General features: G+C 38.3%; 2 pseudogenes; both read left to right on the top strand.

Annotated features, from left to right (window-relative positions):
- On the top strand, nt 4,102–4,906 carry LOC109841638 (annotated as a pseudogene).
- LOC109843105 overlaps nt 6,769–9,520 on the top strand; it is a 3,279-nt pseudogene continuing 527 nt past the window's right edge.

Below are 9,520 nucleotides of genomic sequence, written 5' to 3'. Positions count from 1 at the left end.
CATCATCATCCGAGTCGAGAAGGATTATCCGAGTGGCTGTCACGCTTGTCGGTCAGCTCCAAGTGGCCACCGCGCTTGTCAGTAAGCTCCAAGTACCATAAAGAAGCTAACGAGCACATGAAGCAAGTTAGCAAAGCGTACAAGTCAACAAGATAACCAAATACCAAAACGGTAGAAAGTACAAGTCCGAAAAAGTCAGGAAACACCAGAAAAGTGCAAAAAAATCTCAGAACCCGTGTGGGGGCGCGGGTCACTACTTGGTGACCCGCGCACACGCGGGTCACCAAGAAGTGACCCGCAGTCACGTGGGTCACCATTTGGTGACCTGCACCCATGCGGGTCCCTAATAGTTGACCCACGCCCACGAGGGTCACCAATAGGTGCCCCGCGTGGGCACGGGTCACCATGGCTTGCCGCGTAGTCCTGAGCCTCAAACGCGTTTTTGACAGTTTTAAACAGTTTTTACAGGATTTATCTATTCCAGAGATTTCCAACTAATTTGATATCATCTCTACACGTGGGTAGGCCGTTATTGACTGAAGAAAATACCAAATCTCCCTTTCTCATCCAAATAACCTCATCTGAGGCCCTATAAATATAAGCTTAGGGCTTCCATTCTACAGAGCTAAAATTTTATCAAGAGGACGAGGTGCTGCTGGATTGAAGAGTCAAGGAGCACGAAATTTCAGAGGTGGCTAGCTAGATCCCGACGAACTTCTACATAAAGAAGGAGTCTTTCGAAGGATCTGAAGCCCCGTCCCCCCTTTCCTTGAGATTAGGCTTGGTCTTAATCTCGAGAAGAGTACTGATTTCGATTGGTCGATATCAGTACTTTAGCGAATATTTCCTGTTAGCCCTTATGTTTTGATAATGTTTTACAACCACCATTATCGGTACTAATTACTTTTTGAGTGATATTGTAGTTAATATATATCAAGCATGTTAGTACCACATATGGAGGATTGGATGGAATATGAGCTACAACGATGATATCCATAGTAGGAGGAGGCATAGTGATGAAGCATTATTTATTCAAGAACAATAAATGCATTGAGAAGCTATATCAAGACTCAAATAATTGTAATTCTATGTGAGGATATTAGCTAGTTTTTTTTTTCTCTCTAGTGATAGAATGTAGGCAAGTAGTTATAGATTTCATTTGAAGCTATTGGGATATCACACACACGTTTTCATACTTATATTTTTTAGCGTTTTGACAAAATATCATTTTTCACAAGTATGAGGTTCTTTTCATAAAATTCCTTTTCCAAACAGTTTATTTTTAATGTCAAAATCAATTTACAAAGTTACACAATTTTTGGAAGTTATTTAAATATTTTTACATATTTTTAAAGAGTTAAAATCAGGTTTTATAAACAGTGTTAACTATATCAGTTTGCGGTCGACCGCCACGGTCGACCACGCCTGAGTTTTTACCTGCGGAGCCAAACAAAAACTTTCATGGTTGACCGCCACAGTCGACCGTTAGCTCGAAAATTCCCACAGTTGACCGCCACGGTCGACCGCCAAAGTCTCTGGAAATTTTCTGAGCCTCGAAAGTGGCTCGCGGTCGACCGCCGTTTACTCCAACAGACTTTTTACGTACAGTTTCAGACGATGATTTTTTACGGGATTTAGGGGATATGGGTATGGGTTTTGGCTACAGTGTTTTCTCCTATTTAAACCCCTTATACCCCTTCTTCTTCAAGTGTCTCAAACATTTTGAAAAAATCAGAGATCTGTTTTTACTGAGAGCAAACTTTCAAAACCTGATTTTCTCTGTTTTCAAGTTCACTTCCCAGCTTCAGTGTAATCTTTCTCCTTACCATAGGGACATTGTAAAGAGAGTTTTTACACCATTACTATTGTTGAGAGCTTGATCTTGTGGAGATCAACTGTGTGGGAGTGAGATCTTATGGTGATCAACTGTGTAGTTGTGAGATCTTGTGGAGATCGTTGTGTAGAAGAAGTTTCGGCTTCCAAACCGGGTTGTGTAGTGGATTCTCCTCGTGAGTGGGGAGCAGGGACGTAGGTCAGCGGGCCGAACCTCGTTAACACATCGCGCGTCACTTGGATAACGATTTCTAACTCTATCTCATTTTCTATAGTTGTTCATTTTGTGGTTTGTTGCTTGTCTTATTTTTTATTGCCACTACAAGAAATCGGGTATTTAACGACCAAAATTAGTGAAGGGACCAGTTAACCGTCATTAATGTGTATAAAATAACGATGGTTTTAAAGCCCTTCATCGAGTTATCACAATTATTAGAGTAATGGTGTGAGATGGGATAACGGTTTTTTATTCCCTTCGTTGATTTGGTTCTAATACCGTTGTTATTAGACCTTCTAAAAGGCGAAGGAGTCTATTACCGTCATTAATCATAACTCCTAATCATAATAAGAGTACTAATCAAAATAATATAAACAACCCGAAACCCAAACCTTCCTCTAACCTTAACTAACAAAATAAACCCTAGATTAAAAATAGTGTTACTGTTCATTATTTGTGAAACAACCTGAAACCCAAACCCCAAACCTCACTCTAACCGCAACTAACAAAATAAACCCTAGATTAAAAATCGTGTTACTGTTCACTATTTGTGAATCTTCTTCGCCGCCATGGTCCAGCCGACCAGCGCGGCCCCGTCCCACTTTTTTGCCACCCCCATCGCCGCCTCTTGCCGCCCCAGGTCGCCTGCGTCGCCCAACCGCCACATCACCGTCCCAGCCCCATCGTCGTGCCAAGTTCGACGGTAAAACTCAGGCAGCATGTAGTTTTTTATGTCATAATATTTGTATTCAAGTGCCCTATAGTTTCCCCTTCTTCTTCAATTTTTTTCTTGAGAGTAGACCATAGCCAAGGCCGGCCCTGTTGGTAAGCCCACCAAGGCCCGGGGCTGGGGCAACCTAGGGCTGGGGGACAACCCATCGCTCCCGCTCCTTCACCCCTTTCTCCTCTCGACTCTCAACAGCCTCTCTCTCTGTTCTCTGAACCCAACCAACTCAACGAACAATGCCCACATTGAACCTCAGCATCAATGTCTCAGTGGACCCTGTGGTCGCTTTCTGGGACCCTGTGGTCGCTTTCTAAAATCCTCAAAGACGCCACCAAGATCTTAGCCAAAACCATTGGCAAGCTTGAATCTGTGAGTTTAATTCATTGATTTCCTCTCTCTTTGCTTTGTGGGTTTCTTTCTATTTGTTGTTTAGTTCCGTGTATGATGTCAGGTGTTTGATGAAATTACTCTGTGAAAGCTCTTGGCTGCTTAATTGGTTGGTCTGTTTCCTTTTTATCGATGCCCATTTTTCTTAATACCCAAGTGCAACACTGTTGACATGAAACTCTATTTCTTGCATCCTTCAGCCATTGGGCTCGGCATTGGTGAAATGATTTTTTTTGCCCAAAAGTTATTTTATTATGTCTGTAGTAGTTTAGTATTGAAATGGGCTTAGCTTAATTTGTCAAATATCATTTCCTTCTATTCTTTCGGGTTTTGTGGTTGTTGAAGATTGGCATGCATGTTTTAATTCTGCATTGATGATTTTTTTTGGTTATTATAGCATGATACAAAGGGCAAAGGTACCAAGGACATATATGAAAGACATTACAGATGATAGATACACAGTGAATTAATTCACATTACACTAGAATAGGTTGCTGGAGTGAAGATGTACATCTTGCAGTCATGAGAATCAAAATCAAGATAATTGACTAGGTGTGATTAAGATTCATACTCTTTGCTAGAAAACCAGTTGAACCATTGATTAATATGCACTTATCCTTCAACCTCTTTGCTACTCCGTCTAATTCCATTGATCACCTAGCTTGAACTATGAGAGGAAGAAGAAGAAGAGAGAGATGGAGTTCAGAGAAGCTATGTGTTAGTTTATATACAAAGTTTTGCAAAGAAATAATATGTGTGAGAGTTTGAGTGCACGTAATGTAATAGTGGGTTTGATTATAAAAATTTGCTCTTCTTAGCTTAGCAATTAAAAATGATTCGAATATTCAGTTTTATTTAAACTATTTGTCAAATGCCTCATGATGCTTAATTTTTGTAAATGAATATTCATGACCACATAATCTGTTGATTTTGTAGAATGACACATTTGATCAAGTTTATTAAAGGGTGTACTGAGCACAGCTTACAACTCCAGTCCTTGATCAGGTCATTAGTTTCTCCTGCTAAAAGCTGCATCTTTCTTGTATATTGTGCTGCATTTGTACGTCATAACAATCTTACCTGTTCTTTTATACAGGAAAATTGAGGAGCAGAGCCTAGACATTCAAACGACAAGAAATGAGGATCACTTTGGTGCTATTGTACATCACTTCTCCATAGCTCGCAAGTCGCAACAAACACTGCCTCATGGCTTACATGTATAGAACACTCGACATACAATAACCTTTTTTCTTCATCTTGAGAGTAACATAATCTTTGTAGCCAAGGAAAATGCGGTACCTCCCCTAACAAAATTTGCTGTAATTTAACAGGTATAATAGAGCTGAAATCATTCAGAGCCTGAGATGGAAAATTGGTCCTGTTCTTCCCCAGGAAATTCAAGAAAAGCTCAACTATTCAGAAGAAGAGTATTTCAAGAGTCACTCTGCAGCCATAGAGTCCTATATGTCAGAGCTGGATATAGATTTGACCGTGGTATGCGCCCATGTTTTTCATATACATTTCTAAATGCATATGTTACGTTTGAGCTCGTTCATACTAAAGAACTTTGGCAATATTTCTAGGATATGGTTCCTCCCAAGGATCCCTATATTCAAGTAAAGGCACTGGATAATATCGGTGAAGTTTGCCTTGAAGACCATTCGATCTCTCTGACGAAGCACTCGTTGCATTTCCTTAGGAGAACCAACGAAGGTTTTCAGGCTATCCATATGCAAGACTAGGAGAAGGGGTAGCTCGAGTCTTCTTTTTAACATTGATTAGAGATGAAAATTATGTGTCTTTCTGTAACTTTTACTTTAATTTGCTTTTGATAGTTTTATGTATTTTTCTTTGGAACAATTAGGATATTAACTCTTGTTATTAGTATTGAATATTTGAGGATGATGGAATTTTATTTATTGATGTTATTAATGAATGGAATTTTTATTTTACCTCTTATCCATTATTGGGTATTTTTAATATATTTTTGTTGTGAATCTTAGTGTCTGGTTGAGAATAATATGATAGTTGCCTATGAATGGAAAATTTATTATTAATGTATATTAGAAATTTGTATTCTACAATGACGGTTTTATAAACCGTATTTTGTTCATCAACGAAGGGAAAGCACCGTCGTTGATGGGTTACTAATTACCCATTATGAGGACTTTTACGACGGTATCCAAACGTCATTAATTAGTCTTCAATGATGGGAAAATATCCCCGTAACTAATGGTAACGACGGAAAAATATCCCCGTAACTAATGGTAACGACGGGAAAATATCCCGTCACTGATGGTAACGATGGGAAAATATCCCCGTTACTGATGGTAACGACGGTGATAATTACCGTCGTAAATATTAATGAAGGTAATATGTTCCGTCGTTATAGACTCTATAATGACGGGTAGTATATCCCTTCGTGACCCTTTAGCGAAGAGGGCTTCAACGACGGGTGACGACGGGATTTTTCCCCGTCGTTAGCATACAATAACAAAGGTTTTCAGCACTTTAACGAAGGGAAATCCCTTCGTTAAAGATGTAATTTCTTGTAGTGTGCACAATTATAGCCTTAAGACTCTAATCACCCCCCTCTAGGGTCCAACATTTCCTTGGTAAAGTAGGAGCTCTAATCAATTATTCTGTTAACCGAATCCAATCCGTAGGCGGTCCACGGATAAACCCCGACACCGGCAAAGATTCCACGCAAGCAATAGGAGATAAACTACTATTGTGTGTAGTTTGAAAGAAATTTATAATTTTTGTTAAAAGTCTTATGAAAATGCTATTTCTTTGAGTGTTGTAAATGTCTAAAGTTGTAATGAACTAATTAATGAAATCAACTTTTTACCCAAACAAACTTAACCTGAATACAACTAGTTTCTCCAAATTTTAGTTTCTTATACTATTTCAAAATTTCTAACTTGTGGTGAGGGTCTGAGGGTTAATTATTTTATGTTATGACATGTTTTCAAGAGGTAGCGCCATTTGTATGTATGAGCTGAAATTTGATGTCATGTAATGATATCTTGTTTAATATGCTTTAAATACTAAGATTTGAATCTGACTTACTATGATCTCTTTCACTACACCACTACACCTGAGAAGGGAAAACACTACAGGCACAACCCTAACCACACATTGGGGCACATCCCCTCTCTCAGCTACAGTGCACGAGGCCCATTTTAGATTTTTTTTTTTAAATCTAAAATGGGCCCCTTGCACTGTAGCTGAGAGAGGGGTGTGCCCCAAGGTGTGGTTGGGGGTGTGCCTGTAGTGCCACCCCTGAGAAGCTGTCATGAAGTTTGAGAGCTATACTTTTAATTTTCTGTACTGTACTGTACACTTTCAATTATTGTCCTATATATAGCAGCCAAACCAACTGTTGCTTTATGATTTCCTTCAACTGATCAAGCACAGTTCAGTTACTAACAACGCTTTTAGCTCCCATGAGATTAATTGTGACTCTAGCACGAGAATTAAACACACTCCCTCTTTTTTCCTTAGAACGGCAAACAAAACTTTGCGCGATTCTTCTCTACAGCTTGCAAAACTTAACCAAATCCAGCCACATTAATTATTCCTCATCAATAATATTAACCAACACACCTCTTGCATCCTCCCCTCCATAATCACCAAAATGCCATCCAAAAATCTCTCTCTCCGTCTCACCGCCGTTATCCTCTCCTTAATCTCACTGACTATATTCATTATAATCTCTCTTACAGTCATCAAACTCACAGAATCCGTGCGGTTCATAAACTCAAAATACAGTTATCGGTGCAATGGTGATCGGACGGTTGGGAATGCATCGTGGCAGGTGATGGATGACGATGAGGAAGTGATGAGGCGGGCATTGGTGGTAAGTTGTGCGGCAGAGTACAATAAGGGAGGGAAGGTGGCATTTATGTTCCTGACGAGGGGGAGGATGCCGTTGATGCGATTGTGGGAGAGATTTTTGGAAGGACAGGATAAGGGTTTGTACTCGGTTTATCGTCACACGACACCGGAGTATGAAGAGGAGCTGCTGGAGGGTTCGGTGTTCTTCGGGAGTAGGATACCGAGTAAGGTGTGTTCTATGTTTTTGTTATGTCGTATTCATTTGTTTCTTGGTGTAGCGGCTAGCCAATTAAAGTTGTTATTAGCATGATAGTGAAAATTTTTACTAATATTTGGAAGGAAAAATGTGAAATAAAAACCAAAGGAAAGAAATTTCTAGTTAGGAAAATTTTAAGACTTAGAGAGTTGCCAGCAACGAGCTTATATAGAAAGTTTCTCTCTAGCTCTGTGCAGAAAGATGAGTTTATCAATTTCACTCTCGCTTTCACAATTAAGGAAGATAAAATATTCTTAAAAAGGAAGTTATTGATTATTGATTTCTTGTTATTTTGTATATTTCAGGGGTAATATCATGAATAGCGCGCGTGTAAACAACTAAAATTTTGATGTTCTTATTTTCTTTGATAGATAATCTATTATTTTGATAATTTGTTACACATTTTACAAACAAGACGGATGACTCTCACTCCCACTCTGAAGTAGAGGAAAATTTTCTCCTAGTACTGTGCAGAACAATTCGTCAGCTTTATTAATCAGGTGCTCTCTGTGCACTAATTAAGCTTTAGCACATACCCACTATACCTTGAATATATAGTTTACTCACCATATGTATATCAAATGCACAAATATGAACGTACTAATATCATGCCTAGCTATGAACATACCTATGTAATATAAACTTTTGCATGATTTAAAATCACAACACTACAACACAAGTTGTAAATTATGATACATTTTTTATTTTTTCGCGACACATTTTTGTATTGCACAGATAGAGCATGACACATACCAAAAGTGTGGTTAGAGCTTAAAAGTGTGATTCTACACATGTAACAATGTGTCACAAAACTCACGATACATATATATGTCACGAGTGGTGACACACATATGTGTCACAAAACTCGTGACACATATATGTATCAAAAGTGGTGACACATAATTGTGTCTAGACCATAAAAATATAAAGAGTGTCATCATTCAACACTTTTAACTTCATAGAAAGTCACATATCCTACGATTACTCTCTCGAAAGCACACTAAACTATGGAGTTTTTTTTAGCTTATACACCATCATAAATGTTTAATCAACGTCATAACTAAAATCTAAGATTTATTAAGTAAGCCTATTAATGGATGCTCTCACAATCCATGTTGGACTATTAGCCTTTTTTTTATATTTAATTATATATCTAATGACACAAATATGTGTCGTGATTTGCTACATTTTTTATTTGTGTCACTATATTTTAATCTTTTATAAATAAAATAACACTTTTATATGTGTCATAAAATAAATGTTGGCACATAGAACTTTTGTTGTAGTGCAACAATATAAATTAGAAATAATTAAATAATTTTCACTATAATATTTAGACTAGTTTCATGTTTTTCTTGGGAAACCAATATGATAATGATTGGTCCATACAATAGATAATTGATCTACGTACCTCTTAGGGAAACTAATGTGCGTCTCCTCAAATCAGGAGCAGTGGTCCCATTTACCAAATAAGAGAAATATTCTCAAGACCACTCAATTCACTTGTATCTTCTGAAAATGAGTTCTTTGACTAACTGATCGCATGCAATTTCACTAGCGTTTCTTGCTTGAAAAGTAACGAGGTTATGCTCTTGCACATGTATAAGAAGAAGCTTACCCAAAATAGGTGTATCTACAACTACAGATAGGTTTCTCTATAAGTAGGAAGTCCAATCAATAGCAAGCAACGCAAGAGCAAGTGGATATCATCACTCCGGTAATGACTCATTTTGTTAATAGACCATAAACTCATATTCAATATATATCCTATGCATTATTATATTCATAAAACAATTATAGAGACAACTCAGTTTGCTAAATGAGCTATCAAGAGATGGATACCGGTGTAGTTTACCCTAGTAAATAGTCAGATTGAATAGTGATATCACCAAAAATTTTTATCTCTTAGCAACAAGTTCAACAAATTTAATTGCCATATCTATATATGTATATCATCAAGAGACAATTCGTAAATTCTTATTCATAGAAGTATTCAGAATACATTTACCATATCATTTCAGTTAAACTTCTAATTTTAGAAAAACACAGACGGTGGAATGGGGCCGAGCAACGATGATCGATGCAGAGCGCCGCTTGCTTGCCAACGCCCTCCTCGACCCCTCGAACAAATGGTTCATCCTCCTCTCAGAATCGTGCATCCCTCTCTTCAACTTCACCCGCATCTACACCCACCTCACTGATTCCCACCTGAGCTTCCTCGGCTCCTTCGACGATCCTCGAAAACCAGGCCGCGGCCGCT

The sequence above is a fragment of the Asparagus officinalis genome, chromosome 5, assembly GCF_001876935.1.
Source record: "Asparagus officinalis chromosome 5, Aspof.V1, whole genome shotgun sequence".
Classification (NCBI taxonomy): domain Eukaryota; kingdom Viridiplantae; phylum Streptophyta; class Magnoliopsida; order Asparagales; family Asparagaceae; genus Asparagus; species Asparagus officinalis.
The sequence above is the reverse complement of the archived record's forward strand: the minus strand, read 5'-3'. Positions and strand labels throughout refer to the sequence as shown.